General features: G+C 41.1%; 1 protein-coding gene across 17 annotated transcripts in view; it reads right to left on the reverse strand.

Moving 5' to 3' along the window:
* Positions 1-1,682: 1,682 nt before the first annotated feature.
* The window catches only part of LOC143854854 (uncharacterized), a 101,663-nt gene continuing 84,051 nt past the window's right edge, over positions 1,683-19,294 (reverse strand). For 12 of the 17 annotated variants that reach the window (XR_013237608.1, XR_013237611.1, XR_013237612.1 and 9 more), the window contains one exon: positions 1,683-2,069. The gene's annotated coding sequence lies outside the window, so the exon portion shown is untranslated. Of the gene's footprint in view, positions 2,070-7,477; positions 7,581-9,498; positions 9,550-10,204; positions 10,346-19,294 lie in introns of all 17 variants that reach the window. The other 5 variants (XM_077364969.1, XM_077364964.1, XM_077364972.1 and 2 more) reach the window with 3 other exon arrangements.

Raw genomic sequence — 19,294 nt, forward strand, 5'->3', positions numbered from 1 at the left:
ATATATATATATATATATATATATATATATATATATATGAGAGAACGGTTCCTACACATATGTGTAGATAAGTTATCTACACACTAGCTTAAAATACAGTGGAGGCCACATTATTTGGGTGATCCAAACCATTCATTTTTAAGGCCCTCACATAGATAGGGTGTCCACAAAAAATCAGATCCATAGGATCATCCTAACCATTCGAACTGTGGAGGGAAAAAATGGACTAATTTGTGAAGGTTTAAAGACATCCATTTTACCTCCACAAATCATAGGGTTCGGATGATCCTATGGATCTGATTTTTTGTAGACACCCCTATCTATGTGAGGCCCTTTAAAATGGATGGCTTGGATCACCCAAACAATGTGGGCCCCCACTGTATTTTAAGCTAGTGTGTAGAGAACTCTCTACACATATGTGTAGGAACCGTTCTCTCTCTCTCTCTCTCTCTCTCTCTCTCTCTCTCTCTCTCTATATATATATATATATATATATATATATATATATATATATATATATCTTATCTTATCTTATCTTATTGCATTATGATTAAATAATAGTTCAATAATTTTGTTGCAATTATTAGATTCTATAGGTAGGCCCCACAAGCGGTGGTCCCCACCGTGGGGTGTGGGCCCCATATTGTGGGCCCCACGATGGTAGTGAGTCCTGCTTTGTGGGTCCCGCTTGTGGGTCCCACTGGTGGTAGTGGGTCCCTCTTTGTGGGTCTCACAGATGGTAGTGGGTCCCTCTATGTGGGTCCCACGGGTAAATAGTAATAATGAATGGTAATTGAGGAATAGTTTTTATAAATAATAGCTTATTTATTATTATTATTATTATTTTACAGGGTATTACATATACCGACGTTCAAAATAAAACGTCGGTGTATAGTGAAAACTAGGGCTGCAACTCGAGCCGGGTAAAACCCGACCCGCATCGACCCGACCCGAAAATAACCTGGGTTGGGTTCAGGTTTCATGGGTTTCGGGTCGAGCCGGGTTGAGCATCCAAAAGCCCGCATGAATCTCGGGTCGAGCCGGGTTTGAAGGGGCCCGACCCGAGTTACATAAGTTATAGTATGTACTTTTTTTTCTTCTATTGTTAGTTAAAAGTTAAAAGTGAAAACCCACGCACCCACTGTTATAGTATGTGAGTGTAATTTCTGCTTCTATGAGTTGAGTTGATTCAAGTGTTTGATTCAGCATTGTTTGATTGTAATTAAAACATTGTTTGATTACAGCATTGTTTGATTCAAGTGTAATGTGAGTATAATTACATCATTGTTTGATTCAAGTGTAATGTGAGTCTAATTTCTGCTTCTATGAGTTGAGTTGCTTTGCCAAGCAAGAGTTTTCCTTAAAAAATTACGTCAACGTGAAAAAACCTGACCCGACCCGAGATTTATCATGGGTAGGGCCGGGTTTGGGAATCGTGGGTTTTCCGAAAAAAAACCCGACCCGCCCGACCCGAGTTGCAGCCCTAGTGAAAACACCGGTGCTTTAACGAGCGTCGGTGAAAAATCTGAGATTTTCCGACAGTTACAAAACGTCAGTAATTAAAATACCATTAGCTAGCCTGAAACATAGACCGACGTTTTGCGAACGTCGGTGAATGCCATATTCAGCGGCGTTTTTTATTGAACGCCGCTGTAGAAGTAATTTTTTTTTTATAATTTCCATTCATCAATATCCCCTTCTATGGTAAATGAACCTGATAATATTGTAATACACATTTAGTAGCTGCTGCTATCACATTCACAAGCACATTCACAATCTCACAAATAATTTGCATTACACTTGTTAAAGCTGAAGATATATCATAATGATTGATTATACAAACTAAATGTATCAGTCACCTAGGTACACAAAAATTAATTCCACCCATATAGATCCAGGCTCTACATCATGTAGGCTCCAATAGAATTCACCAAGTTGACAATGAGGCAATCGCCGTTCATTTACTTCATTCCACCCACAAATGTATCAGTCACCTAGTCTTTGGTTGTGCTTAGAAAAACTCCCTCGTACAGTCGTATCCTCTCCATATCCTTAAATTACATCATTCCCTAAATATAGAGGCAAAAAGTTTAGGCTAAAAAAATGTGTAGTGAAGAACAATGGGCATGGAAAGAAAACCCAAGAAAGCTATACTGTAAGTATAAAATAAAATTTACTAGATCAACATAACAAGCAGGAACACATCCATGGCATTAAGAACTAAATCCATCATAAAAAAAGAAAGAGATAAGGTAATTACGAAAAATTAACAAAACTACAAAAGACATTGTAAATTTGTAACACTGACTGAAAATTTACTTAGATTGCACACCGAGTGATTGAGAAGGCCTGGAATAGGAACCAAGCATGTCCTCAACAGTGAAAATAAGTTTCATGCTATTTGAATAGCAGAGCTCACAAGCCCACTGAAACTGATCCCATGTATATAGCTCTTGTTGAAATATATTTTGATAATTAGTGCATATTGGAGGAAATAATGCATCGTATTGCTCTTGTAAGTGCTAAAATGAGATGCATGTTAAAGGCTATTACAATACCCAAAACACTCTCAGCGGCCCCAAAATAAAAGACAAGATGAGTTCGCCCGCTTATCAAAATATGATATTACTAGTAACCCACATGGGATTTGCTAGGGACCTACGCAGAAAGGCATTTCACGGATAGCTGTTTCATGTGAGAGCAGCCACCTCAGATTAATTAATTGAATGAGACCAAATCTGTTGTGCAACTGCTCTCAAATGCAACAGCCGGCCACGAAATGTCTTTATGCTCTCATGCAGTGTAGCTGCAATCTTGATGTACTGCATAATATTTGGTTCATCAGAAATCTGAAATTTAGTATGTAATAAATCAATAAGTGCAACAAAAATAAAAAATGCCAGAAAAAGCAACACTGGCCTCTTTGTGAACATCATAGACCCTCGAATGCAAAACCTATTCCAAACGGAATCAATATGGGAATCATACCCACTTGCACAATGTAAAATTACATAAAAAATATTAACCCTCTGTTTTCTTTACATCAGTTTTCAAAGGCGAAGTAGTAAGGCGAGGCGCTTATCCTCTTGAGGTGTTAGTCATAAAAGGTGAGGTGTGGACAGCATACCCTCTGTAGTAAATGGGGACATAGTGATCTACTCCACAAAATATAGCAGAAAGAATAGAACCCACCTCTTACCCTAGAACCAGATCCATCATCTTCTCCATCAACCATACTCTACAAACCCTAGATCTGACAGGAGAAGGAAATGGTTGGAGGAGGAGATGAAGGGTGGTCGGAGGATTGGCAGTGCTACTACTGCTCCTACCACAATTTAGATGGAGGCAAAAATGTAGAAGGTACTCCCAGGTTAAAGCAGAACCAACACCTTCCTCTGTAACGTTTTCAGGGAAGGGGAAGAGTTCCAATAGGAATATTAAACCACGGAATAGTCCTGGTGGTTGGTTTTGTTCCCCCTGTAAATATTTTAATTTCAGGTGGCGGGATAAGTGTCGTTGGTGTCAATGGTCTGAAAATCCCTCAAAATGGGTTGCCCATGTTAGTTCAGAGCCTAGCATGGAGGCTAACTGTGAGGTGAACGGTCATGGCCTGATTCGGGTAAAATCCACTTTCTTGAGACTAAAGGGAGCCCAACTCTTTCCATATCCGGCAAGGAAGTGCTTATTCGTATGGACACCCTAAAAGCTTGTCTTATAGGAAAAAAGAAAGACAGATACATGTCTCTAGAGGACCTCTGGTTTTGGGCACAAAAAGTTTGGGATTTTCCATCCTTACATTGCCCTTGTACCTTGGCGGAGGACGAGATCCTCTTTATGTTTGAATCTGAAGCCCAGGCATCAAAGATTCTTGCTATGAGATCTGAAGCCCTAGGTAATCATTTGGTTTCTCCCTCACCATGGAATAGGGAGTTCCTTCAAGGTGAGGAAGCTCTTTGGATTAATTTTTATGGCATCCCTCTGCATGCATGGGCTATTTCAACGGTGGAGGCTATAGGGAGTCTATTTGGTAAAGTATTGGAAACCAAAATGAAAGGTAACCACCAACATTGTATGAGTTTTGTCTCGGCCAAAATTCTAGCCCCCCAGTGGCTTTTCCATGGTTCTTGTGTTAGAATTAGAATCCTTGATAAGGTTTACTCTATTGGGATTGATCTTCAGAAACAACACAATAATAAAAGTGGTGTTTCGGAGTACTCTAGTTCATTGGGATGTGCCGGTATGGGCATTATACCGCCGTCTGAGGGTTCCCCGCCGATTGAGGACATGCCTCTTGGTGAGCCGTTGGTTCCCCTGTCTAATTCAAATTTCAAATCCAAGGATGGCGCTGAGAAAGAGCTTGAGAAAGGTGTAAATTGGCCTCTAGTTAGGAGCGTTGGTCAATCTTGTCTGCCCCTGGTGGGGCTAGAGAAGAGTAAGCCTTTTGATTGTGTTGCCCCTAGAAAGAAAGTTGCTTGGCCGGACCTTCCCTATAAGGATAGAAACAAAGGTGCCCTCCCTCCAAAAGTAAGAAATACCTTCGTTCCACGAGCCTCGGGTGGCCTTAATCATCGCCTAAATCTTAATGCTAGGGCGGCAAGATCAGGAAATAACCTCCTCGATCACATTGTTGAGAAACTCTTAGATGCATCTTTGGTAGGGTCAAGAAAAAAAAATAGTTGAAATACAGGTGTGACAATCCAAGAGGGGGGTGAATTGGTCAATTAGAAATTTTAGGCTTAATTAAGGGAGATTAAAAATTAATCCATTTAATTAAGCACTAATTAGTCTAACCCTTGTTCAAATAGGTATATATCAATAAAATCTAGGGTTTAGACCTTCTAATCATGCACATTTAGCTAACCCTTGTTCAAATAGATATTATAATGCAATTTAGAGTTTAGACATTTAACTTAAGTGCATTCACTAACCCTTGTTCAATTAAAGCATAAACATAAGTAAGGTTAGAGATTACCAATCACCACACGTGTAAGAGAAGGAAAGGAAGAGAGAGAGAGAGAGACAATGCACACCACAATGAGGACACCAAGATTTATAGTGGTTCGGTCACAACTTGACCTACTCCACTCTTCCAAGTTTGGCTCCTTGGGTACTCCACTATGATGAGATTTCAAGCCTAATCTCGAAGCTCTTATAATAAGCTTTTCCATCTCAAGGGCCAAAGAGAAGCCCATCTGCACGAAGCCTTCTTCACCTTTCTTGGGCCGAAGAGGAGACCCTCATCTTCACCTTTCTTTACGGGCCGAAGAGAAGACCCTCTTCTTCACAATTCCTTTCGGGCCGAAGAGAAGACCCTCACATGAAGAACAAATACAAATGTAAAACTCTCAACGCCTCTTAATAGGCGGATTACAACTTTGTAAGCTCACATTCACTTCAAGAAATAAACAAATAAAAGCCCTATGGAGTGCCTCTTGATAAGATGTAGAAATGGAAGATCAAAGAGGTTTTTAGCATTTGAAATAAAATGTTGAAGCTCAAAGAGAAATGGGATTTGATCTTTCTCAAATGTTTAAAAAGCTTGTAGAGATAGGTTTTAATCATGTATATATAGTGTATTTGAAAATATGACCGTTTGGGGTAAAACTGTTAATAAATGGCTTGAAAAAGTCAAGCAGAAAATGTCCCAACGGCTAGTTTGCTCGACCAAGGCGGTCGACCAGGCTACGACGGTCGCCCGCCCCTATCAGGCGCCCTATTCTATTTTCAAATTTCTTACCGTCGCGGTCGACTGGCCACATGGCGGTTGCCCGGCGAGGGCTAGTTGTTTGCTAAAAAATTTGGCTCATAAAACCTATCTCGGTCGATCGACCCACGGTGGTCGCCAGCTAAAACCCATGTAGGATTGTTCTGTTTGAAACAGATACATATCCACGGTCGCCCGGCTTGACCCGGTCGACCGGCCCTGAGTGAAATTCCAATTTTAACTTTAAAATCCAGGGGCTTTTGGGCTATTGTCTTTGGGCTTAAGTCTTAGGTTTTCAAATACATTTTTGGGTGTGTTGATGGTTTTCAAAGATGTAAAATGTTAAGTATAAAAATCATTTGAAAATCTTTTGAAAGTGCATTTAAACATAAAATCAAGAGGACTCCAAATACATTCTAAAAATAAGAACCTTGAGTCTTTTTGGAATGTCTTGGCCCCTTTGCACTTTCTTGGACTTCTTCGGCTTGGGTGAACATCTTGACCTTGTCTTGGCTCTTGTGACATCCTCCAATCTTCAGTGCATGTTGTGAGGTGCATGAAGTGTCACCAATGGCATGTTCAGCTCCAAGCTCTTTCTTGACACTTGCTTAGGAACTACAGGGATCTTCATGATGAGCTTCTTTACTTGAACATTTTCAAATGAGGATGACTCCAATGTAGGTGCAAGCTCTTGGTTCCTTTGATCCTTGATCCACAAGTCATGTGTTGTGAAGAGTTGTGTAATGGCGAGTATGACATGACATTCCTGTGTACAACACAACATCTCAAAGCAACACATCAGTCCATAAATGCTAATCAATTTGGTTTGCTAGCATCAAAACAAGAAGGTAAGATGAATGATTAACCCATGGGAACCCTTGGGCTTACAATAGTAGACTCTCAAATCTCCTCAAATTTTATTCCCGGTTGCCCAGGGTAGGATTTGTTTTGGGCTGAATTATTATTACTCATTTTTTTAGTTAGTAGCCTTTTGGGTCTGGGGGGTCTCCTTTTTGTTTTTTAGTCATGAGGAAGCTAAAATTTTAGTCGAAATGGATATTCAGGGTGAGTTTTGCGAATTTTCCTCCTGTTCTGGTGATCGAAATATTCGTTTACCCTTAGGGACTTTGGTGCTAGAGAAGGTCATGTAGCACTTGAGAAAGATGAATGTTGAGGAAGAGATGGCATTGTTGGGAGAACGCCTTCGGAAGCAATGGAAGGATTTCATGTGCTAGGAATCTTACATGGCTTAGCCTCTGTGGGGCATTAAGGTGGTGGGTATCCGGAGTCGGATGACTTGCTCATACTGGGTTTCTTGATCCTTCAAGATTATAGCGAAGGGGAGTGCGCATTTTAGGCTTGTCATCGAAGATACAAACTGAATGACTATGACCATTGGGTAATATAAATGAAAGGAAGGAGTTTGGTGAAGGTTTCTTTTGGATGCGGTAGGAGATGAAGATCTCGAAAGGGAAGTGATTTAGTGATTTGGCATGGTGGGAGTGCATGGAAGTATTCACTTATCTGCAGCGGTTTGACATGGAAGATTTTATTTGGTTTTACTGGCCAAGGAGTATGTTCCTGGCCACCCTTAATTGATTCTATGTAGTGCAAGTTGGGACCCCTTGTCCCCATTGTAATCTTCATAGCATCAATGAAATTGTCAATTTTCAAAAAAAAAATTACATAAAAAATAGCCTCTCAGTGAGTAAGTTGGATCATTGAATACAACTTAAGATGCATGAACTTGTAGAAGCATTATAATAAGCTTACCTTCTCGGAAACTCGGCTGCTACTTCCATTCAATAGCTTTGGTTTGGGTACTTCACCTTGTCTTTTACTACGCGGACAGATGCCAAATACTTTCTCTCGGGTACTAAAAAGAAAAGAAAAAATGAAAAGAAGAGGACCCATTTATTCTCTATACGGGCAGCTAGAGAAATTGAGGACAAAAAACCCATTTTACCGACATTGAAATACAAATCTTTTTCAGGTCAATCATAATCCATCTCGGAATATGGAAGACCATATACAAAGGCTTATTAGTCAAGCTGGATATAACATGTGTAGTTTTCAGTAAAATATTGTCCTACAAGCATCTAATAAGACTCAAAAGAAGTCATTTCAAATTAAGTATTTTAACAATGGAAGTATCAAAATAAGGAAATCTGCTCACAATGGTACTTGACTGCTTCACTAATCTGCCAAGTTACTAAGTTCAGATCTTAACCAGTCAGAAACAAATCTCACGAAAAGAGGATATGATATGAACATTTTTGCAAGAAGAGATTTAAGGGGGAATGTGCCGTTGGGTCCATTCACTGATGCTCGATCTCAATAGGGAGATGTGAGTTTTATCTCCGGCCAAACGGTTAGGCAACACTACAGTGCCTGGGTAAACATCCCGTTTACTAAACAAGACGTCGAGAGTTTCACTAAGAAAGAAAAATAATTTTAAGGAAGGGGGGTCATCTAAACTAATCAATCCCCTTCCCTTGACTTCCTTCCCACTTTTCCTTGTCTTCTTTGGGCTGCGACGGTGAACGAAAGCATGTGTTGTGGTGACTATGCTCAGCAGGCTTGCAACCTTGGGTCTCTCGAGGAGTCGAAATCTCCCAGTTTACCGAATACGCATGTGCGATCAAACAATCCTATTTCTTCGATTGAAAATGTTCAAAATTGTTTATTTTGAACACCATGGAATCTTCCTTATTAGGTTACAGGAATTGATTGTCTCATGCGTTATAACATCTTTTAGGGATTATTATATCTTCATAAGTAGGGTATTTCAGTTTTTTTTAGGAGGGCGGGCTCTAATGGATTAATAACCGCTACTGTAGCGAAGAAAAGGTCGTAGCTCAAAAGCACTTGTTTCAATTTATCGGGATCTTTGCTTGTAACCGTCTGTTAGGAACCTTAACTTTCTCCACCATATGAAACGCGCAACTCTATAATTTGTGGACCTCCAAAGAGCTAAATGAAGAAGTACTTACTATCTTTCCCAAACCCCCTGTTCTACCTACCGACCTTAACTTCTCTTTCTAGCCCTTCTACGCTTACCAACGACTGCATTCCTCTGATTGCTTGTTATACTCCTACCATATTCCTTTGTTTGTGCACTTCAGTCCTGGATCGACTATAAGTTACGTTCTTTGATTCACTGAAAGTGACGTCTCTCAGGTGAGGGACTTCACAGAATTAAAAAAAGAGTATTATGGTGCTTATTCGAAATGAACATGTCACAAAGAAAGCAAGAGCTACTATGTTCTGCAAGAAATATAACAGTAAACAAGACTAACAAAACATTCCTTAATTTATGATTTTTTGAACTCGTAATTCTATTTTTAGCAAGTATATTTCATTCGATGCAAAATAAAACACAAGAAACAAGTCAAGATTAGCTTTCATAACACAAAAGCAGAACTTATTATTCAAAATCCTAACACTCTCTAGCCCAGTGCCAGTGGCTTTCATAATCCCAAACAAATGATTAAAAGAAAACCCTAAATACATGAAAGAGCCAGAAATCTACACAAGGATGCCTCATGTAGCAATCTTTATAGAACAAGAGTAAGGAAAAAATCCCTAAAATAAGAATCCAAGAGAAAAGAAAAACCTTAACTACATTAAAGATCCAGAAATCTACACAAGGATTCCTCATATTTCAATCTCTACAAAACAATTTAATTTAAAAGACAAAAAATCCTAAAACTAAGAACATGAAAGAAAACATGAATCGAGAAGAGATCTTACTTTATAAACAAACCAAAACAGGGATTGAGAAGAGATCTTACCATACAAAACAATGAAATCTTTCTCAGAAACTCAAACGATGAGGCTCGTTCCTAGTAGAGCAAAAATGTTGAATTTAAGAGAGAAATCGAAACAAAAATCAGAGAGGAAAACAAAGAAAGCCCTAAAAACTAAATGGGGTTTTTCTTCGATTGGATGGGGAAGAGAATGTTTGCGTTTTTATAACACATACCATTCTCTAAAACATGAAACTAAAAGGGAAGAGAAACACCAAAACCCTAGAAAGCATGATTGGTACAGCCAAGAACTTCTGATTATACATGGAACGAGAGAAAATAGCACTTGAGAACCCATTGATAATTCCCCAAAAAAAACAAATAATCACATTAAAATAGCAGAGATGAGAAATCACCCCAAAACCCCAAAAAAATTGTAGAGATAAGCAAAAACCCTAAACATACATTAACTTCACTGGTAATAGCCTTTTGAGATGGAAAAAATCACAAGGTTTTAGCTTCTTGATCCAGTAGGGTTTAACATAGCTCAAAATAAAAACCCCAAATCTTCAATGACAGCAGCAAATACCACGAGTAGAACTTAAATGGTATTTTCCTTCCTTGCACGAACAGTGACCTAAATCAGGAGATTTTGCATTTAAAATCGTTGCAAAGAATAAAGTCTGGAATGGGAAAAAAGAACCTCTATATATTTGTGAAGAAAAGAGCAGAAACTAAAATAAAAGCCTACCTTTTTTTCTTCACCTTCTACTTCTTCCTCTTCTTTTTCTATGTTATAGTATGGATACTAAAGTAGAGGGGATCCATGTAAAAACTTGGCAGCAGCACCTTCCCATTGGCTTCAATTCACGAAACCAAATTTACAGCAGCACTGAAAATGTAAATTAAAATGAATGATAAATGCAGTTGGGTGACATGGATCCAACGGGCGCTCTTGCCGCTGGGTTTTTGCAAGCGCATTCTTCAGTTTAGTATTCCTCGCGTTATAAAGAGGACATTAAGCAAAATCTCCTCGAAATTAGTATTAGAAGAAATGTACTTTATAAAAACATTGTTTTAGGCTACCGATATTGGCACTTCAATGTTTCGATAACCGCACTAACTCATCTTGTCTTATTATTTACACAAAAGTTATTACATTTCCCAAAACGATCTCATAAGCCTGTTAAAAAAGAAAAGACAAGCTGAATTTGTGCAATTATTAAAACATGGTAGAGCCAAATATCAGTACCCTTTCCATGAAATTCCCTCGAGATTTGCTTGGGCATTTCGCGGCCGACTTTTGCATGAGAGAACAACCAAAAGGCTCACTTTTCATCAGATTTTGTCTGATTCATTTAATTCATGTTAGATGGCTATTTTCTCATGCAAAAGAGCCATTTGCCTTTCCACGAAGTTCCCTACCAAACACCATAAACAAAGATGGAAGGTTTTTTTTATGGATATATCGAATGATATGGGTACACCTTTCTAAGACTATTGGTCACTAATTACATTTTCTTAGTAAAAGAAAATAACATATGATTTTTTTAACTAGGATAAAAAGAGAGTCCCCGGGCAGACCGCAAGTTGGATAAGATTAAGAGCAAAAAAATATATTAATAAAAAAAAAAAAAAATTGGACAGCAGCCAAGCAGAAGACTAACAGCTATAGCAGTGACTAAACAGCCTTGGACCGGATGTTGGGAAGGCCCAAGGCGTCACATTTGGCGGCCCCTCTGGCTGCTTGAGACAGGTCTCTCCAAGAATCGTATACGCGTTTAGCCTTGGAGATAACTGCATCAGCAAAATAATTCCCTTCCGAGAAAAGTACGGAGTGAGGATGAAGATTGCAAACTACTACGCTATGCAGATACTTTTGGACTTCAGATCAAAACACGCACGAATCTTGAAAACATAGAGGTACAAAGACCATTTTGCCTTTCCTAACACCATTAGAGTCCAACCTTAATCATTTTCTTTGTAGTCTCATTTTGAATATTTTATTATTTCTTATTGTTTCTTTTGGCTAGCATTTAATACATATTCATTCCCTTTAGAACCTGACCCTCTAATGGAAACCATACAATTAAGAACGGCTACGTTATTAGTTATACCGGAAACGTCCTCAACCCGTCGTTGCCAACCAATGGAAACCCTAAAACTATGAATGTCAGCGTTATTAAGTATACGTGGATTGTCTCTTCCACTTGAACTGAGTTGATTAAGATAAAAGTCAGTCGGCATATCATAAACGGTAACGTTATTAAAATATATCGCCAGCGTTTTCTCACTCCAACAGTTGTATCCACTGATTGAACCATCGTTGATTAATTGATCCCCCCAATAAAAAACGTCAACGTTATTAAATATACCGCCATCGTTTTCCCACTCCAACCGTTGTATCCACTGATTGAACCATCGTTGATTAATTGATCTCCCCAATAAAAAAACATCAACGTTATTAAATATACCACCGACGTTTTTCCACATGAACTGTTATATCCACTAATCGAACCATCATTGATTAAGGTGGTCGATAGCCCCGATCAGAAATGAAAACGTTAGTAAGTATACCGCCGACGTTGTTCCCACTCGAACCTTTATATCCACTAATAAAACCAACGTTTATTAAGGTAGTCGAACCAGCTTTTTTCCCACTCTATAAACAACAACGTCTGTCTCTTATAGAGGCAAGCTATACATTGAGGTGTACTCTTGTGCAACAAATCCGAGGATGCTATCTGGGCTCTGATGGTGTTAATAAGGGCAACAGGGTCTCTTTTCCTCCACTTTTTCAAGATTCGTGCGTGTTTTGAAGGTTCGATCAGTGGATATAACGGTTGGAGTGGGAAAAACACTGGCGTTATATTTAATAACCTTGCCTTTTCTGAGCTACTGAATGACTATCTATCTTATCAACTCGGTTCAGGTGAAAGAGACGATGCTGGTATACTTAACAACATTGTCGTTCTTAGTTTTAGGGTTTCCTCTAGTTGGAAACGACGGGTCGAGGAACGTTGTCGGTATAACTAATAACGTAGCCGTTCTTAATGGTAGGGCTTCCATTGAAGGGCCAGGTCCTGAAGAGAATCAATATGTATTAAATGCTAGCCGAAAGAGATAGCAAGAAATAATAAAATATTCAAAATCGGAATCCAAGGAGAATGATTGCGTTTGGGATCTGATGGTGTTAGGAAGGACAAAAGGGACTTTGTACCTCCACTTTTTTGAGATTTGTGTGTGTTTTGAACTAAAGTCCAAAACTACTCACATAGTGTAGTAGTTTGCAATCTTCATCTTCATTCCAAACTTTTCTCATCCACTAATTGAACCAGCATTCATTAAGCTAGTCAAACCAGCGTTTTTCCCACTTTGTGAAAGGCAATGTCTGTCTCTTATAGAGGTGAGCTATTGTGGGAGCCAGTTATTTCCCACCGCTCGCTTCTGGAAGCGCAGGATCACCACGTCGAGTTTCTTTTAGAGTGGGAGTGTTTGTTTGTCTGCGTTTCTTGTGAACTCGAGATCGGGGTCCGGATTTCAAAAGAAAGAGAGTTTCAGAGTTGCCATCTAGGTTAGGGCTTAGGACCCGTGTCTGCTTTTCCAATGAAACGGGGATAAAGATTCGAGTCTCATTGGAGCAGCAGTAACCGAAGCTGTACTCTAGGTTTGTGGCCTATTACCCATAATTTTACTCTGTTTGTTAAGGCTTGGTCTTTACATAAATCTGAGTAAGGGTTATGATTACATTCGGGGAAGGTGTTAGGCACCCCTTATGCCCAGGTAAACCCAGTCTCGACTTGATTTGGCATTTTGAAAGAACTTTATTAGAAATCTCCACTTTTTATCCTTTATTACCATTGGGCTTAATTCCTTTACGTAAATGAAATGGATTTACAAAGAAAAGAAAAACGAATCAGTTTGGGTGTTATCCGGATTGAGGGCGTGTACTGCATATCTCGAGTCCCAGGATGATCTCGCAGTTGACCACAATCAGGATAACTAAAAACAAACGGAAATGACAGGACATAAAGGAAAGAAAAGGGTGGGTTTTTTATTCCCTCCGTTTGTCCAACGCCGTGGGGGCACCAGGGCTCTCGTCTCTGTGTCTTTTGTCTATGGTGAAACCGGAGACAGAGTGGCGGGATAAGGAGAGGGAACGTAGCCCTATTTACAAGGAAAGGTACAGGGTTTACGTTATAGGATCTGGGGCAAGAGGAGCCCTAGATCCTATAACTACCCTTCACCGAGTTTTATAACAGAAATGCATAAAGCTGGGAAATAATTGTAATTTTACCAAAAGCGCGGGTACGTTTCCCGAAAAGTCGGCGGCGTAACGACGCTAATTTGATGACGTGGCTCCGGGTTCCCCAAAAATTATGCAGACCAACAGCGCTAATTGGATGATGGAGCATCGGGTTCCCCAGAAATTCTGTCGAACAACGACGCTATTTGAGTAAGAGGCACCGAGTTCGTCGAATTTCAATAGAACAACGGTCTAATTGAAAGATGTCGCTCCGAATCTTCGGAAATTCGGCAGAATACTGACGCCCAATATGAGCTCCCTAAGAATTTCTCTACTTTTTCTCTCCCGGGTAAAGAAACTAGGGTTTTTGGACAGAGTTTTCTTTGAAAAAAAGGGTTGAAAAACAGAGGACCAGAGGTTTTTATCTAGAGAATAACTTATGGAAAGGTTAGAATCTGATTTTACTCTTACCCCCCTATTTATAGTTTTTTTGGAACTTCGAAAGACCATATCTTATCCGTTTTGGACTCTAAATCGCATGCGGTCAGATCCGTTGGATTCCTTGTGGCAAAGAGAAACCAGCAAGGATGGTCTCGCGAGTTGGTTTGGGTGCGAAGTGTTTTTGGGTAAAAACGTACGTTTTTTTACTCAAAGTTAACCTTTGGTTGAAATGCCATGTGAAAACGGGCTTTTTGGCTGTACAGTAAAAGGCGGGTGCCGTGTAAAGACAAGGTTTTTGTTTTAACCTTGAGATAAATTCATTTTCGAGAAATCTTTCCTGTTTCATGAACCAGAGAGAGAGATCGAGAGAGAGAGAACAAGGGCTCTGGGCTCGTCATGAGACTCTTCATCGCGACAACCTATCATTAGTACTACCTTGACAAAATAGGATGTTTACAGATGCCCCTCTTTGGCATTCGTGTGCAAAAGAGACCGAGAGAAAGAGAACAAGGGCTCTGGGCTCGTCATGAGACTCTTCATCGTGACAACCTATCAATAGTACCACCTTGACAAAATTGGGTGTCTACATATGCCCCTCTTTGGTAGAGGGTGCAAGGCACAAGAATGCCAAAGTATGGAGACAAACAAAATTGTTTCATTGGGGACTAATTATAGGGTTGCAGGAGTCACGTCGGGTCCTTAGGCATGCAGCCTTTACCGAGGAATCTTGTTGTCAGGTCCTTGAGTGGAAACCTCTCACTGACAGTTTTGAGTTTTGAAAATACGACTGTTAGAATGAGTCTTAGGTGAACGTTTGAAGTCAGGTCTGGCGCCTGACTTGGGGAGGGACCTCAAAGAATGTTGTTCTTACATCCAGTACTAATGCTGATAAAAGGGGTGCCTGTGCGGCATCCGGTGCTTCGATACGACAGATCGTACACGAGATTTGATTGAGTAGAGAAGATGCATGATCATCATCTGCTCTTGGATTTAGATGGGTGGTTTGAATGGATGTAGTACCGTGTTTTAACGGGTTTTTTTACTTGGGAAGATGCCTTATCTGCATCCAGGGTTTATTGTCTTGAGGGTTGGCCAAAACACTAGTGTTCGTATGGATACGAACACCTACAAGGGTGGGATGCTTTTCTAGCATCCAATGCATGGCCTTTTTTAGGGTTAGCTTGATATTGAGGAGCTACCGAGTAGAAACGGACTTCCTCTGGTTCCGAGGGTTACCGTGTACAAACGGACTTATCCTGATGTTGTATAGCTACCATGTGGAAACGGACTTACTAGGAAGAGCTACCGTGTAGAAATGGACTTATTCTGATTTTAGGGATTACCATGTAGTAGCGGGCTTACCCTAAAGAGCTACCGTGTAGTAACAGACTCACTTTGAAAAGATATCGTGTGGAAACGGACTTATGCTAATTTTTGAGGATTACCGTGTAGTAACAGACTTATCCTTAAGAGCTACCGTGTGGTAACAGATTCATTTTGAAAAGCCATTGTGTAGAAACAGACTTACTCTGATTTTGGAGATTACCATGTAGTAACGAACTTATCCTAAAGAGCTACCGTGTAGCAATGGACTCATTTTAATTTTGGAGATTACCTATGTAGTAACGGGTTTACCCTGAAGAGCTACCATGAAAAGCTACCATGTAGAAATAGACTTACTTTGAAGAGATACCGTGTGGAAATGGACTTACCCTAATTTTTGAGGATTACCGTGTAGTAACATACTTATCCTGAAGAGCTACTGTGTGGTAACAGACTCATTTTGAAAAGCTGCCATCTAGAAACAGACTCACTTTGATTTTGGGGATTACTGTGTAGTAACAGACTCATCCTGAAGAGCTATCGTGTGGTAACAGACTCATTTTAACGTTTGATGCCTCAGGGGGCTAATACTGATTGATTGAGAATTTGATTGACTCCACTGGGGATTGATTACCTTTTGTTGGGAGAAATTAGGAGCGCGTGTTCTTTATTGAGAATTGAACGCGGATGACTCGCTGAGGACATGCGTGTCGATAGATTTGGATGATGGGATATGTGACGACAGGTCCCGATTGGTTGATCGGGGGAGGGATCCTTGACATGGGATCCGGCCGGTTCGAGATGGTTACGGAGTTAGTTGACGAGGTATCTTTACTGCAGACCTGGTCTCGAGAACCAGGCTATGAACAAAGATCTTTGGAGAGTGGGGGCGGGTCCTTGATTTTCTATGTAGGAAAGAATCCTGATTAGACCGAGGGAGCTTGATCGGGAGACATTTAATTGTCCGCCAACTTTATAGGAGATGATTTGGAAGGCACTTGGTTGCCTTGACTTTGCTGGTCATGAACGAAGCATTAGGTTGCCTCGACTTTGATGGGAAGACCATAGAAGCTGACGTAGCTAGAAGGGTCTTTTGATTGCCTTGATTCGGCTGAGAGTCAACCGGAGTTGATTCTGCTGGAAAGGGTTGACCCTACTGGGGAGTCGATGTTCTGTCGACTGTGTAAGTAGTTAGTTGATTCTGATAGAGACGGTGGACAGCTACTGATTGCGTTGACCTTGTTAGGGATAAACCAAGATGGATTGGTTCATTGTCTGCATGACTATACAGGCAAAAGTCCTTATCGGGGAATGATTGAAAGGCATTTGTCTGCCTTGACTCTATTGGGGAGAATTGTCAATCATAGGTTGCATTGATTTTGTCAAGGATAAACTAGAGTTCATCGACCAGTTGAATGCACGACGTAAAGGCGAGAATCCTTTCAAAGGCCTTGCAGTGACTTTACAGGGGGTTCGGGACCCTTTGGGAGACCTTTGGGAGTGACCAGGGGTACGGAGAGGTTTATTGAGGCTAGCAGGGAGGTTGGTCCCTGAAGTATTCTGCTACAAACTTGAATTCGATCGAATTAAGCTTGGCGGAGATTGGCCGGCTATGTGATCTACCGAGGATGGAAGATCTTTGGTCGTAGATTTGGTACATGAAAGCTAGAATCTAAGCAAAGGTCCTTGGGACAAGGAGGACGGGCCTCGTGATTTGCTCTGTAAGAACGGATTTGATGGATCAAGTTGGATGAACGGGAAAGCATTTCAGTCGCCTGACAACTTCACCGTGGTCGATTGGAAAGTGCTTGGTTAACTTGTGGGTCTCGTTGGGGATTTTGTCAGATGACTTAAAGGTGGTTGATCACCTTGGAGACTTGCAGGGGATTCCGTTGGACGGTTGGAAGGCGTTTAGAATGCCGTGTTTTCAATTTTTTGGGGAAGATTTTGGAAGGTGTTTGATTCCTTTAGATTGGTTTTGAATTATACCCTGATGGGTAATTCGTTTTGGGAAGTTGGGATTCTGCTGGGAATTTTTGGGAAGGCATTGACTTCCTTGGAGGTGATTGGGAGGCATTGGGTTGCCTCAGAGACTCCGCTAGGGATGATTGAAAAGGCATTGGGCTGCCTGGGAGTTGATTGGGAGGCATTGGGTTGCCTCAAGAACTCTGCCGTGGAAAATCCAGGAGGTGATCTGATGCCTTAGATTGATTTTGATAGTTTATCTTGAAAAGTTTGGACTCCCCTGGGGATGATCGGAAAGGCATTGGGTTGCCTTGGAGACTCTACTGGAGAGGCTTTGAAAAGGCATTGACTGCCTTGAAGATGATTGGGAGGCATTGGGTTGCCTCGGAGGTGATTAGGAGAATGTCGCGCAGGCTCTACTGGGAAGGATAGACAATCCTTGGTGAACTAGGGTTTTGAAGGGTTTGCCTCCGTGGGGAGGAAACCGACATCAGGGTTAACAGGATGATGTCCCTAAGCATTTAATGAAGCAAATATATGCTGTGACTAAGGGTTTGCCTTGTTCCCAAATCCCTAACGAAGATGATGCGAAGGTGTGGACCCTGCTTGAAGTATATTGTCGGGAGTTGGGAGCTATGCTGGGAAATTTTGGGGGTGACCAGAGGGCTACTCGATTTGGTTTTGAAAGATTTTGAGAATCCGCAGAGGAAACATGAGCAAAATGGGCTATAAAACGGACGAGAAAGGGCGCGGATAGGGCCGACATGAGGTAGAAATTCACCCAAATTCACGAATTGTGAATTTTGGTTCGGATCTATATATACCCGAACCAGTTCATTTCTTTTCATTTCTCGATGTTTTTGTCTTTTCTCGCTCTGAGTTTTTTGAGTTCTCTTTCGCATTTCTTTGAGTTTCTTTCTGCTTTCAGCCAACATGGTTCGTCACCACCCACGAGGGAGGAGGGATGCGGGGTGAGAGTCCTCTGGGGATGAGGGGCGGGATCGTGCCGAGTGGTACAGCGGGACACTCCTTTTGCGCACAGCTGTCCATCTGTCGCAGTTTTTTTGCAACCATCAGATGTGTCCTTTGGACTTCTTTTACGCTTTCCAAAGTTCAAATAATTGCGAGTCTAGTTCAGTGAGAGCAAGAGGATGTGCTGATTCACACACTTCTTTGGTAGAGTATGACTCCTTCTATAGCTGGCACCATTATGCTTCTTCCCACATTGAAGCAAATTTAGGTCCATATTGTACTTCTCTATTTTGGGGTCGATAGCCTCACACGCATCTGTGCCACATATTCCGTGTGGATGCGCTTTCGCCGCGGTGATCTGTCTCTGGCTACACATTATAGCAATTTCATCTCCCTATGTCAGCAACTTGATCTCTTTATGCCCCCACATCTAACATCACCGTACTTACCCAACAGCGGGACCAGCTCCACCGTTGTTCACTACCTCGATAGTCTGGGCCATGAGTTTGTTCACCTTCGTCAGTAGATCATTGGCTCCGGTATTATTCCATCCCTCACAGAGGTCAATTCTCGTGCCCAACAGTGTCTTCTGAGCGACTATTCTACCATTGTTCTTGTTGAAAACTCTATCCCGACAGCATATGATAGTGGTGGTTGTCATGGTCGTGGTTGTGCTTCTTTTGGATGTGGTAGGGGGTGTGGCGGGCGTGGCCGCCCATCTTGTACTCACTGTCAAAGAGAGGGCCATCATGTCGATACTTGCAATGCACTTCATCCCGAGCTTCGCCAGACCCGCTCGACGCATCTCACTGTTGCTACTCCTCTAGAGGCTTCGCCTTCCTCCCTTCCTCGCCTATTTCTGTGCCGGCCGATGATACGCTCACTTTATCTCGG

Source organism: Tasmannia lanceolata, unplaced genomic scaffold (assembly GCF_043159265.1).
Source record: "Tasmannia lanceolata isolate RefF3 unplaced genomic scaffold, GAP_Taslan_0.1 ptg000020l, whole genome shotgun sequence".
Classification (NCBI taxonomy): Eukaryota; Viridiplantae; Streptophyta; class Magnoliopsida; order Canellales; family Winteraceae; genus Tasmannia; species Tasmannia lanceolata.